Below are 14,302 nucleotides of genomic sequence, written 5' to 3'. Positions count from 1 at the left end.
GATTCATCCCTGTTGTTTCATAAATCAGTGGTTTGTCCCCTTGGATGGATGAGTAGCACCCTAGTGAGTGGATATACCACGCTGTGTTTGTCCATTCACCAGCTGACAGACATGTGGGTTGTTCACAGGCTCATGGCTATTACAAGTAACAATGCTGAGAACATTCGTGATCAAGTCTTTGAAGAAATATAAGCTTTCATTTTTCTTAAGCAAATACCTAGGGGTGGACTGGCTGGATCATATTGTAGGAATGTTCTTAACTTTTTAAGGTGCCACCAAACCGTCTTCCAAAGTGGTGTAGGAGAGTGCCAGTTTTGCCATGTTCTCCCCAGTATTTGCTATTATCAGTCTTTTTAAAGTTTAGCTATTCTAGTGGATGGAGAGTGGGATCTCATTGTGGGTTTAGTTTGCTTTTTCCTGATTGCTAGTGATGTTAAGCATGTATCATGCTCTTCTTGGCGATTTTTTAAAAATATTTTATTGTATTATTTAATTATTTTTATTTTGGCGGGGGGTAGGTAACTAGGTTTGTTTATCTTTAGAGGAGGTACTGGGGGTTGAACCCAGGACCTTGTGAATGCTAAGCATGTGCCCTACCACTTGAGCTATACCCTTCCCTCTTCTTGGTCATTTTGATATATTCCTTTGTGAGTTGTCTGAGTGACTTTTTTGTTTTAAATGCCAAAATCAGAAAAGGGGACTTACACAGATGTTCAGAGGCAAGAGAGAGGAGAGTGACTAATAGAGTGCATAACGGATACAGTGATGCTGAATAACAAGGGCAGTGCAGATCTTTAACACTTATTTTGCTTGAGTCTTCTGTTTCAAGGGGGAAGTCGTCAGGCTGAAAGGAGGAAAGACAGCTCTGCATATAGGAAGAAACAGTAGATCCATAAGACACAATCGGTGTGGGGAAAAGACCCAGTGGTCCACCACTTCCCTCTTTCTTTCTTCAGAATCTCCAAGTTTTAGTCAGATACAGGGTGACCAGCCCTCCTTTCTGCCCAGGACTGAGGGGATTCCCAGGATGCAGGGCGTTCTAGAAAAGACTTGCATAAGCCAGGACGAGTTGGTCAGCCTAGGCATGTCCTTGGCTGTCCAAAATCAAGAAGATTATTTCTCAGTCTCCTTTTCAGCTAGATGTCACCACGCAATTGCTATGACCAGTGAAATAAAAGCAAATGTGATGTCTGAACTTTCTGAGTTGTTCACATCAAAAGCTCACATGAAGCTCAAAGGAAGAAGTGAGAGCAGGCTGATAAATTCCTGCACTGAATGTATGATCACCCCACCCAGAAGCTCTCTTAGGGTCTCCCAGGAGCTCCCCATCTTTGTTAGGTAAGACTAACGATTGAAAATCCTTATCTTGAATGCAAATCTGCCTTTCAGTAATGTTCACTTGTATCTGTCCTCAGGAATCACAGAATTGCATTGTAAATGTTTACTTATTTAATAAATAAACATTGTTCTTCTTGGGGGAAAAAAAAAAAGAAGTGAGAGCAGAAACAGGCATAGGCATCTTACTCTTTGAGATAGGAGCTGCCGGTCAGGAATGCCAGAGCAGCAGGAGAGAAGGATGCGGAGTCCCTGATTATCATGAAGCTGCCGTAACAACCAGGGGGCCTCCCCAGCTTTCACATAAAAGAGAAACAAACTGGGATTTTGCTTAAGCTCTTTTACACCTCCTTTTACAGCTGCTGACCTAATGTGGTTTGCAAGAGCTCAACTAGGCAGGCTAAATGATTTCAACGGAGATACATGTTTCTAATCTCCGAAAGAGAGAAGAAGCACGGACATGGGGGCGGTGGAAAAACCCCAAACTGGCGAGTTTGATGACAATCTTGGGTCATTCTTCTAGAGGGGATTGATAAAAGTCTGTTGGTGAGTCCCTTGAAAAGGTAGCAGAGATTGCTAGGCTTCACCATGGTTGCGTCAAGAACAGGTCTTGTTGGACTTGTCTTGGTTTCACTCTGTTGAGATGGTTGCTATACTGGTAAGTCAGCAAAATGTTTACTTGTAATAGGGCGACTGACAAGAACACACATGACATCCATGCAGACTTGTTCTGGGTACAAGTATGACTAGATGGATTAATAACTAGTTGAACAGTCATACCCAAAGGGTATTGAGTACTGCGTCAGCGTCAGCTTGGAAGGAAATTTCAAGTGATAAGCTCTGATCTAGTTAAATATTTTATCAGTGATTTGGATGAATAGATAGTGAAGTACTCATCATATTGGCAGATGACAAGAAAGCCAGGGAACACTGATGAATACAGCATCAGGACTAAAAGCTCTTGCTGGCTAGAATGGCAGGATGAAACTAACAAAGTGAGGTGATAAATGTATGTTCACAGATTCAGATTTTTTTTTAAAAACCCCATCCAATAAGATAAGAAATGGAGGAGATATGAATTAGTACTAGTATTAGTACAAGAATTGAGATGTTTAAGGTGATGGTTCAAAATGAGTCAACAGGGCAAAGTCTGGCTGACTGTGTTCATGGAGTGACAGCACCTGCCCCGGTGAGCGTGGGTGGATCGGGCTCTGCCTAGCAGTGTTTAGAGTGGCAGTTCTCAGGCCACAATTTGAAAGATGTTGAGGCACAGCTTGAAGAAGGAGTCAGGGAGACATGAAACCGATTTCAGTATTGGAAGGCTATCCTGTGGCATTTGAACTCTACACAGCCACGGCCCTGGTCCCTCAGTGTGACCCTCACATTTCCCTCCCCTGTTTTATCTGACTATCCACCTGCTCCTGACTTTCAGCTTGCCACTCCGTTCCTCTTGCTTATCCTCACTTATTGGTTCTTTCTGCTGCTCTCTGCTTTAGGAACATTGTCTTTCTGACCTGAGCCTTTGATGTCAAAGAGATTAGGTGGACAAAAGAGTGGAGGAGCTAAGTGTGAGCAGTGGAAATGGTTGTGCCCCAAGCTCTTCCTCTTAAAGCAGTGTCTTTTCAGACTGTGAGATGCATCAAGAAGAGAGTCAAGTAGCAACTTCTTAATATGCTCTTTTCTCTGAATTGTAGAAGTTGCTGTGCTTCTGGGGACTAATGGGTAACATGGGGCAGTGTGAACTACATACCCTAAAAATAACCCTCCCAAGGAAACAACTAAAACTGCTGAATAAAATTTTAAAATACATGTATTTAAAAATGCATCACTGAGCTCACAGGGAAAAAAAAGCCCCAAAAGCCAAAAATAAAGTGAAAGTTAAGTCCAGGGAGATAGATAGCCCTGAGGCTGGCTTTCACCTTCAGACCATCAGCCCAACCCTGGTGACGCTGAGCTTTCATTAGGTGTCCCTTCAGGATAGGAAAGCAGAAGCTAAAATCCAATTCTGCCCAAGCGTAGAATCTAAAAGGATATCCTGCATAAAGCTGGGACTCCAAGGGACACAGCAATGATACAGTGATAAACTACAAATAAACTCCTGATGAAAAAGACAACAGGGAAACTTCTTAATCTGACTTTGGCATTGGGTGAAGGGAGGAAAATCTGTCCTGGTAATATGTAATCTTCAGCAGGTCTCATGTGCGTTTTGGCCTATATTCAACTATCTACAGGGTTTTGCAAACCTCAGTCTAAAAAGCTAAAGTAATCTCAGGCACCCAGAGAAGCAAGCCAAATCTTTTATGAAAGAATGTAGCTTAAAGTCAGATCTTAAAGAATTTTCACAGAAAAAGGTCCAAAGAATGGGAGTTCACAGTCAAGTACGACAGAATATAGAAGAAAACCGGAAACATGAGTGAAAATTAGCAGACGGCAAAAACTTATATTAATTGGAATTATTAGATACTAAATATAAAATAAATTTGCTTAATTTGTATATAGAAATGAAAAAGGGAGGGCAAAATATGACTAGAGAAAAAGACTTAATTAAAAATAACCAAGCATAATTTTAAAGGGCCGAAAGGAAGTTCTAGAAGTGAAAAATATAATAAAATTTCAAGAACAAAGGAGAAGAACAATTTAAAAAGTAGAGGATTTAAATAATGCTATAAACCAACTAGACCTAATAATCATGCATATAACATGCCATCCAATAAGAACAGAATATACATTCTTCTCAAGCACACATGGAACATTCTCTAGAATAGAACATTTTCTAGGGCAAAAAAACCAAGTCCCAATAAATTATGAAGTCATACGAGATATGTTATCTGAACACAATGGTATGAGATTAGAAATCAATAACAGAAGAAATTTAGGATATTTACAAATAGATAAAAATTAAATAATATGTTCCTAAATAACCAAAGAGTCAAAGAAGAAATCACAAAGAAAATTATGAAATATTTTGAGATCAATCAAAATGAAACACAAACAGGACTTACAAGGAAATTTATACCTGCAGATGCCTATACTTAAAAAAAAAAAAAAGAAAAATTCCAAGAGCCTACTCTTCTACCTTAAGAAACTAGAAAAGGAAGAGCAAACGAAACCCAAATAAGCAGAAGGAACACAGTCATAAGGACTAGAGAGAAAGTAAACAAAGTCAAGAATAGAAAAACAAAAGAGAAAAACAAAACCAAAAGTTTTATTGATTTGAAATATCAACAAAATTGACAAAACCTTAGCTAGATTGACAAGGAGAAAAGAGGGAAGATTCAAATTGCTAAAATCAGGAATGAAGGAGGGGACATCACTTCCAACCTTTCAGAAATAAAAAGTAAATTGCATCAGGGAGTACATTGCATCACTTAAGGGAGTACATTGCATCACTTAAGGCCAGGCAGTCAGTAAAACAATAAATCTAAAAAGCAAACAAACAATAAAAAGACAAATTAGATAAACTAAATAAAATGAACAAATTACTAGAAAGACACAAACTACCAAAACTGAGTCAAAAAGAAAGAAAAAATCTGAGTAGAACTATAGGAAGTAAAGAGATTGAATTAGCAGTCAAAACAAACAAAAAACCAACCAAACAAACAAAAGAAACTTTCCACAAAGAAAAATCAAGTCCCACATGACTTCACTAGTGAATTCTACCAACTTTTAAGGAAGAATTAACACTAATTCTTCGTAGTCTTCCAAAAATTAGAACAAACACTTCTCAACTCATTCTATGAGGCCAGTATTACTCTGATACCAAAATTAAACAAAGACATCACAAGAAAACTATAGACCAAAATTCCTTATAAATACGGACTCAAATATCCTCATCAAAATACTAGTAAACTGAAATCAGCCACTTTAAAAAGGATTGTATGCCATGACCAACTGGAATTTATCACAGGGACACAAGGTTAGACTAAGGTATGAAAACCAACCCATGTAATACACTGTAGTAATAGAACGAAGGACAAAAAACACATAATCACCTCAATAGATGTAAATAAGCTTTTGACAAAATCCAGCAGCATTTCATGAAAAACTGCTCAAAAAAACTAGAGATAAAAGAGAAATTCCTCAGTTTACTAAAGGTCATCTATGAAAAACACAGAGCCAACAACACACTCAATGGTGAAACACTGGGTGTTTTCCCCCTAAGTCAGGAACAAGCCACTTCTATTCAACATTATACTGGAAGTTCTAACCAGGGCAGTTGAAAGAAGAAAGAAAAGGCATCTAGATTGGAAAGGAAGAAGTAAAACTATCTCTATTCACAGATGCCATGATCTTATGTATAAAAAATCCTAAGACATTCACATTCACACACACACAAATAATAAAACTAATAAATACATTTATCAGAGTTTCAGGATACAGTGTCAACATAAAAAAATTTATTTCTACATATAAGCAATAAATGATTAAAATAAAATTAAGAAAAATATATATTTACAAAAGCAATAAAAAGAATAAAATACTTAGAAATAAATTTAACAAAAAAGTACAAGACTTGTGCACTAAGAACTACAAAACATGACTGAAAGAAATTGAGGAAGACCTAAATAAATGGAAAAAATTCCTTGATCATCACATTGGAGGTTAGCATTTTGACATACAAATTTTGGGGAGACACAAGCATTCAATCCATAACAGATACCAAGACAATACAATAGGAGAAAAAAATAATCTCTTCAGAAAATGGTTCTAGGACAATTGAATGATTGGACTCTTATCTTATACGATACTGAAAAATTAACTCAGAATAGATTTCAGACCTAAATGTAAAAGCTAAAAATAGAAAATTCTTAGAAGAAAACATAGGAGCAAATCTTTGTGACCTTGAATTAGGCAGTGGTTTCTTAGGTATGACATGAAAAGCACACGTGGTAACAGAAAAAGCAGATAAACTGGATTTCATCAAAACTAAAAAATGTGCTTCAGTGGACACCGTCATGAAAGAGAGAAGACACCCCACAGAATGGAAGAAAACATCTAGAAGTCACACATCTGATAAGGGACTTGTGTCTAGGAATATATAAAAATCTCTTACAACTCAGTAATAAAAAGAAAAACAACCAAATTTTTCTAATGGGAAAGGATTTGAGGAGAGATTTCTCAAAGAGAGATACATCAATAGAAGTGTCAGTGCATCTAAACATTGTTAAACTTTCTAGAAGAAATAGAAATAGGGTATATAATCTCCAAACTACTAGATGGGCAAAAATAAGGTGAAGGGAGAAAAGCAGAATGAATTTTTTACAAGATGAAAAAGGACACAAGAAAAAAAATCCAGAAAAATGGGACAAGTAGAAAGTATAAAATAAAAGTAGGAATAGATTCAAATGTAATTTTAAATAGAATAAACTCAGTTTTGAAGACAGTTTGCTGCAGAGATTAAAAAAAGCTGAGTTATATGTCATTTTCAACAGACATATCTAAAACATAAGGCACAGAGAGTTGAAAATGAAAGGATAGAAAAAAATATACCCAAAACAGAAAAATAGGTGGTTTAACTGTATTAATGTCAGACAAAATGGATGTTAAGGTGAAACTAAAGGACACAGGCTCCCTATCCGCGTCAGGAAGAAATTTCTAAGGGTGCTATACCAAAGTCGAATGAGTGCGCTCTGGAGTCACTGAATTCTCCATACTTTGAGAAATTCAAATCTGAGGTGATGACTCTTTGATAGGTGTGTCAGGGAGGACATTAAAACATCACAGAAAGTTTGGGATTTAATGATCTTACAGTTTCTCTGTTTCCTGAAATCCTAATATTTTATCTCATTTTCCCATTGTTTTTCAGATTATTTCATTGTTTCATGGCTAGAAGATTTTCTGATTCACCATGTTTCAGAAGAAAGCTCTGACATTCCTGTCTCATTATGCACTCTTATCCCTAAAGTCAGTCTGGTGCACATACGTGTCTATTTAAGAGTGTGGTTTATGTGTTAGACTGTACATACATACACATGTTGGTTGGTAGGACTTCAGTTCCCTCGGCTGGCTTTAAGGTTTGTCTTCCAACCCTTTGTCTGAAAGGGATGCTGAGAAAACTCCCAGAGGAAAATATTAGTGTCCTATCTTATCTAACTTAGTCTTATCTAACAGTTAGTTGTCTGAGTTACTAACAGATATGCAGAGAAAGATGAATATTGCAAGGCCTTCAGAACACACAACAGTTTTGAGGGTGGGGTGGGTGGCAACTGTTTGGCAATAGCATTCAGCTGTTCTTTTACAATACAGATCCTCAGGTTTTTAACTGCTCGATCAAGAGCTATCAAAAAGATCTCAAATAATTTCCTGGATGGTCTCCGGGGCTGGGAGTGGATCCAGCCTGCCTGCTCCAAGATAGTCAAAGGGTGGGGCCCAGAGAGACCTACTTTTAACAAACAACTCTAGAGGATTCTGAATCACACTAAGGATTGAGAAAGAGGAATGTAAGGTATCTCAAAGCTTTAGTACAAAAGAAGTGAGCTCTTTTCCCACGCTTTTAAATCCCAATTTCTTTAGAATATTCCTTGATTTTCTTTTTTCAGTTGGAGACACAGAGATTATAAAGAACTTTGGAGGTAGTATTCTCACTTTATTTTTTGGGAAACCACCTCAGGTCTTTATTTCCAATAATATTTCATTTATTCTCTTCAGCTTTAAAAGGAGATGATGTCATTACTCACTGTAATGGCAGGAATCCGGTCTTAGTGGTTTAAGTGACCTAGGAGTGTACCCACAAGAAAAAGACAAAAATGGTCATGGCTTTATTTTCTTTGCTAGTATAGATACCTACGTTAGGGGACGTGAGTCCTAGGATCCTAAAAGAAGGTATAGCCAAAAGTCTCAAGAAGATCACCCAAGCCAGCAAAAAGCTCATTGTAGTTGTGATCAAGTTGCAGGACCAGCCAAAATGAGGGAATGGAAAGAATTAATTTCAACCTCTGTAGTCATTTACTAAATAAATGGCCTACTCTAATATAATTTAAAATGTTTATTTAAAAATTATTTTTTAATGACAGTAGTGCAAAGGGATTAGGCAGGGGAGAAAGGGTAACCTTCACCAAAAAGAGTCAACAGAGCAAAGGCATACTGACTTTGTTTCCTCCACACAAAGTCACAGAATTTAATATTTTTGCCAGAAAGTGGAAAAATAAGTAGCCTCTGCTATACACAATCTCATCAGACACAAAATAAATGACTGAATTCAACCTGACTTATTAAGAATTCATTATGTAAGAGCCATTTAAGAATTCATTCTTTACAATGTCCTCCTATAGTTTGAAACTCTCTGATGAATAATTGTGTCCCTCTTGCATGTACCCCACGTGTCTTCAGCACTGCTGATCATGTAATAAGATATTACAAATGCCTGTGGGTTAAAGTCGACTGTTTTTTAAAAAGCACTCATTGTGAACTCACACATCCTTATGAAATCTCAGTACACTAAGTTTAAAAGAAAACTCATAAAAGCTTCCTGAGAGCAAAAACAACGCATTTACGGGAAAGTTAGAATTATATTGGCTTTCAGATTTTCCAGCTTTAGGCTGGAATACAACAGAATAATGCCTTCAGAATGCTAACAGAAAGCGTTTTGGAACATCGAATCCTATTTCTAGCTAGTTTACCAGTCTGCAAGTCACACCAAAAGAATTCAACATTTACCTCCCTTTATGGAAAAAAAAAATCACTTGAGTATATGCTTTAAGAAAATGAAAATTGAAATTACAAAGATGAAGATATGAAATAAAAAAATAATGGCCACAACTCAGAATAGCAATAAAAAGAATCCCTATGCTGTTGGGCAGAAGGCGTAAAAGCAATTAGTTCAGAGTAAAGCACATAGTTAGAAGACTTGCAGATAAATGTATTTGATAAGCAAATGCACTTCAACAAGTAAGTGTTACTTAAAAAGTTATACGAACTTAATGGTAGAGTGAAGGTGATTGTTTCTTCTCTCAACAAGAAAAAAGTAAGGCAAACAGAAACTCCCTGAAAAATGAAAAGCTCTGTAGCAAAATCATGGCCTACATAAAACAAATTACATATAGTATGATTCTGAATAGCATATGGAGTGTAATGAATGATAAAAACATTCAATCTTGGTTTTTGAAATACTATTTTTGGAGCTACATATATTTAGGAAAAGCCTAAAAGCATTTCCTTCTCCAGAAGTCCACTTACATTTCTTGATTCTGCAGAAAATAAGTACACAATTTTAGTATTTTAAGCACCCTTTATTGGATTTTAGTTTTTTAAATCAATTTATGTACAAAGCATAGAAGACCTAATTATAGTTCCAAAACAGAAGGGAAATGTTATTAACCTTTATAATATACAAGTTATGAGATGGAAAGGAAAGAGAGGATATAAAAATGTAATTGTGTACATATCCTCATTTTTTATAATAAAGATTTGAGAGATACTATCTAAAACAAAATGATCAAGAAAATACTTTCTTTGTATATTTCAAGGTTATAAAGTGAGCCAGTGGAAGAAACACTTATAACACAACTAGGAAAAAAAACATTGAGAAGAGGAGGGAGACAGTGGTGGTGTTAATAAGCCCAATTCCTTATTTTTGATAAGTGGAAATCAGTAAAAACTTGTGTGTGGTAGATGAGATCGTTGTTCCCAACTCTCTGCTCCTTCTATGTAGTAGATTATACATCCACACTCCTTGTTGTGTGACTTTTGCCATGCTTCCTGGTGGGGCATTAGTTTCCTCCCTAATCCCGTTGACTCTGGGCTTGGCCATATGAATTATTTTGAACAATGGAATGGAAGTGACAGTGGTAAGTTCTGAACAGAGGCTTTCAGAAGTAGCCTGTGTTTCAGTTTCTTCTCTTCAGCTGTGGCCCTCCGCCATGGGAAGAGCACATCCCAAATAAGAGTGGATGCTCCTTTAGCCCAAGTCACAAGGTAAAAAGACACACAGAGCCAAGGCGAACCAAATCCAGCATGGTGGCAGCCAATTACTCATGAGCTGGCAATAAGTATTCGTTATAAGCCATGATTTGGGGATTGTTTGTATGGCCATAAAAATTGATAAACACACTGTCTAAAGTTGAGAAATCAAGAATTATAACTCTATTATTTAGAGTTAGAGGAGCTATCCATCAGGAGGTGGCAACCACCGGAAAAGAATTAGTTAAAGGTAGTTACCTTTGGGGATGCTGTTGGGGGAGAAAACTTCTTTGTTCCATATCTTCCTGTCCTATTTGAATTTTTTAATTATATGTATGTATTACTTTTATGTTTAAAATATATAAAGTACAGTGCATACCACTCAGGAGTTGGTATAAACCGTAAACACGTAAAACATTATAGCAACAATACCATGAGGCAGGTAATTTCTATCGGGAAAAAATGTCACAGATGATGAAATTTTAGGAATTCCAGAGAGAGATCGAAAAGATCGACCTGACTGATGAGGTTGCAGAAGGCAGAGAAAATTGCACTGCAGTAGAATCCCTAGGGATTAAGACAGGTGGAGGAAAGTGGGCAAGGAAGAGACAAGCAGCACTAACAAATGCGGAGAGTGGGGACTAGTGAGGTGGGCGGTGTGACCGTAGCAGAGAATTCTTGTGGGTGAGCTGTGGGCAGGAGGGCCGGGACAGGTGCAACTGGGACCACGTCGTGAGGGGCTTGGATTGCTTGAGTAAGGCGTGTGTGGCTTTACGAACTTGGTGTTTTCAGAAGACACAGCATGGCAGGGCTGTGTGAGATGGATTGCATTCAGCATCCCCAGAGCTGGCAGAAACTATCTCAAGGGTCATTTAGCCATGTGGTGTGGCATATGTGAAAGTATTGCTATTAGTCACATAGCTTCTGTTACCACACCCTTTGGGTCTAAATCTATAGAAGCATTGTGCCTCACTCCTTTGCTGGAAATGTGTAAAATCAGATAGACTGGTGCCCTGTGGGGCTGGAAAGCAATGAGTTGGGGAAAGAAGAGGACAAGAAAATGTATTTTATAAATCTCTCACAGCCATTCTTAGCTGGAGAAGACCCAAAGTCTTCTCCTTCACCCTGTGCTAACAATAATGTGAATTCGTATGCATGTGTAGTTAAAACTTTTTTTTTTAACACCTTTATTGTGGTAACGCTCCTGGACAGTAAACCACACATATTTCAGATGTACAATTTGATGAATTTTGATAAATGTAACCCTCCATGAAACCACCATCCCAATATAGATAACATTTCCATCACTCCCCAAGAGGTGTGATTTTTGAATTCCCAATTTATCCCTTCCCTCCCCCTTTAAACCCTGGTAACCATAATTTTGTTGTCTATGTCTGTGAAAAACTCGGGTCTGTCTTACTCCAGAATACCCCTTTTGAATCAAGAACCCATTATCTCTTCCATTTCTCATTTCCAGTTCATGCCACCTGATTTCCTTCTAAGTGATGACTCCCCCAGCCCCCCACCATTCTAAGACTTGCTTCCATTGTTCTTGATGATTTTTGTACCTGACTTAGGTTTTCTTTCTATCTTGACTCCTGCTTTCCCTAACCTTTAAAAAAAATTCACATCGATGGCTTGTCTGACTCTGTTACGTTCAGTTTCTTAGGTTCACTTCTGCCCACTGCCTTCTTCACGCTGTCACTGGCCGTGTGCCCAGATGGTACATCCTGTGCCTCATCAGTGCAAGGCCTGTGCCGCCCATGGAACCTCAGGCTTGTTCTTCTCACTGGCTGTCCCAGCGTCTCCACTCCTCCACGCTTGCTGACCTCGGGCTCCACTGAATCTCTGATCTAGCAGTTCCTAGGACTTCCCCGATTTTTCCCATACGACAGACTAATTTATAGCCCATATAAATGTCCAGAATGCATGTGTGGAATTCCCAATAACCAGCAATAAATCTTCCCTTTCCTCTTTGACTCTTAAAAGCCTATTAGAATGCAAGAAACTGAGGGTGACCTTATTTAAAAAAATAGGAATCATCTACAATCTGCTCTAATTTACATTTTAAAACTTTATTCTCAACTTCCAGTTCCAGACCAAGATGGAGTAACGTGGATGGAGCACATTTCCCACTAAGAGCAGCTAAAAGCCCTGGACCTTGTACATGAAACAAACATGAGAAAACTCTGTAAGGCAGAGAGAAGAAGGCAATTGACTAAGGGCCTTGGGATCTGAGGAATGACGGGGTGATGAGTTCTCTGAGTTTTCTTTTTCCTCATATATCCTGGACTGAGTGCTGGACAAGCTGGCATCCTGGAAACACCACAGGAACAGATTTTTAAAAATCCCAAGAAATGCCTTCTCTTACAAGTCAATAGACCAGAAAAGGGGCAACCTAGCGAACTTTCAGACCAGGAACTGCTCTATTCCAGCTAACCCTGCAGACAAAAATGTCACCTTACCCCTGTCCCAGTCAGCAAAGGCTGAATAGAGAGAGACCCATCTTCACCCTGTTATTATAAGGGACCCCTGCTGACCCTTTTAACCCCTAAAGGAGAACCAAGTGTCAGAGAGAACCAAGTCGGGAGCCAGGACTTTCATCCCAGCCCAGGTGACAGGTGACTAGCAAAAAGAAAACAAAATAAAATAAACAAATGGCCCAACTATATGCAAGAGCATTATGCTGAGTGAAAAAAAAAAAAGCCAGTTTCAAAAGGTCACATAGTGATGATTCCATTATATAACATGCTTGAATGACAAAATGATAGAGATGGAGAACAGACAGTGCTTGCCAGGGGCCAGAGCTGGTGGGGGTCGGGGAGGGGTGGGTGTGACTATGAAGGAAGAGCGTGGTGACCTTTGTGGTGATGGGGTTGTTCTCTATCTTGATGCTGTGGTCGTTACATGTGATGAAATGGCACAGACTGATACACATACATTGTACCAATGTCAATTTCCTGGTTTTGCTATTATACTATAGCTGTAAGTTTATAGCTTTCTTACAAATTACAGTTATAAGATGTAACTATTGGGGGGGAAGGATACAAAAGACTCCTCTGTACAGTTTTTACAACGTCCTATAAATCTATAATTATTTCAAAGTAGAAAGTTAAAAAAAAGAGTCATCCTTCAATTTTGATACTTGTGATTGTCATTAATGTTACAACCCAAATTTTTGTAGCTCTCTGCTTTCTGGGGACAATGCTGGGATTTACCACATTTCTCTGCTTCTTTGAAAGTTACATATGTCAGGTGGTTTGATTTGGCCATTGAAATGCATGCGTTAAAGTGATACTTGGTGAAGCAGTGTTAGGAGACCATGTGCCATCCACCATGTGCCCTTCTACAGTCTCTACCAAGGAGAAATGATGTGCTGCTCTGGATTCTTCTTCAGCCTGAGCTGAAGTCTCCCCTCACCCTCAAAGGACATGGAGTGTGGGCCAGAAAGGAATGTGTAGTTTTAAGCTACCAGGATTAGGGGCTTTTGGAAACAGATATCCAGTACCGTGCTACAACCGTGAGTCACCATTACCTGCCCATCCCTTGCAAACAAATGCCTAAGATGTACCGCTCTTCTCACCAGATCCAAGGCAAGGCACCCTCCCGCCTGCTTATGATTTACATTTGCCACCTCGAGGACTGCCGTCACCATGCTGGCACATGCTCACTGCCTGGCCTTACCCATGACCACCACCCAGTGGATTAGCGGAACAAGGCTCCTGCTTCCATGCACCTTGACCCTCTTGTTCCTGGGCATCAGAGCAATGCAGTGGTCATGACAATGACAATGTGCTATGGGCGGGGAGTAGTTAGGGAGAGGAACAAGGGTACCCATGTTCCTGAAGCTTCAGCCACAAGGAAGGACTGCCAGGCCTTTGGTTGCCAAAAGCAAAACAAGGAGTAAAAAAAAAAAAATGATAGAATGATAGCACATATGCACTCTGCATGATCACCTACTTCACCTCTTTTGACTTGTGTGTGGGCTTGTGTTTGCCTATCCCTCTTTTAGGGTCACCCTCTTCTGTTCCTCCCCATCCTGTCAGGACATTTGACACACAATTATGTA

The 14,302-nt window shown here is 38.7% G+C and overlaps 1 non-coding gene across 1 annotated transcript in view; it reads left to right on the top strand.

Annotated features, from left to right (window-relative positions):
• The window catches only part of LOC105087092 (uncharacterized), a 48,161-nt gene extending 34,112 nt beyond the window's left edge, over window positions 1-14,049 (top strand). Inside the window, exon 3 of the transcript XR_010378656.1 lies at window positions 12,326-14,049. This is a non-coding gene — a transcript (uncharacterized LOC105087092). The remainder of the gene's footprint in view (window positions 1-12,325) is intronic.
• Window positions 14,050-14,302: the final 253 nt, after the last annotated feature.

This window comes from Camelus dromedarius, chromosome 32, assembly GCF_036321535.1.
Source record: "Camelus dromedarius isolate mCamDro1 chromosome 32, mCamDro1.pat, whole genome shotgun sequence".
NCBI lineage: Eukaryota > Metazoa > Chordata > Mammalia > Artiodactyla > Camelidae > Camelus > Camelus dromedarius.
The sequence above is the reverse complement of the archived record's forward strand: the minus strand, read 5'-3'. Positions and strand labels throughout refer to the sequence as shown.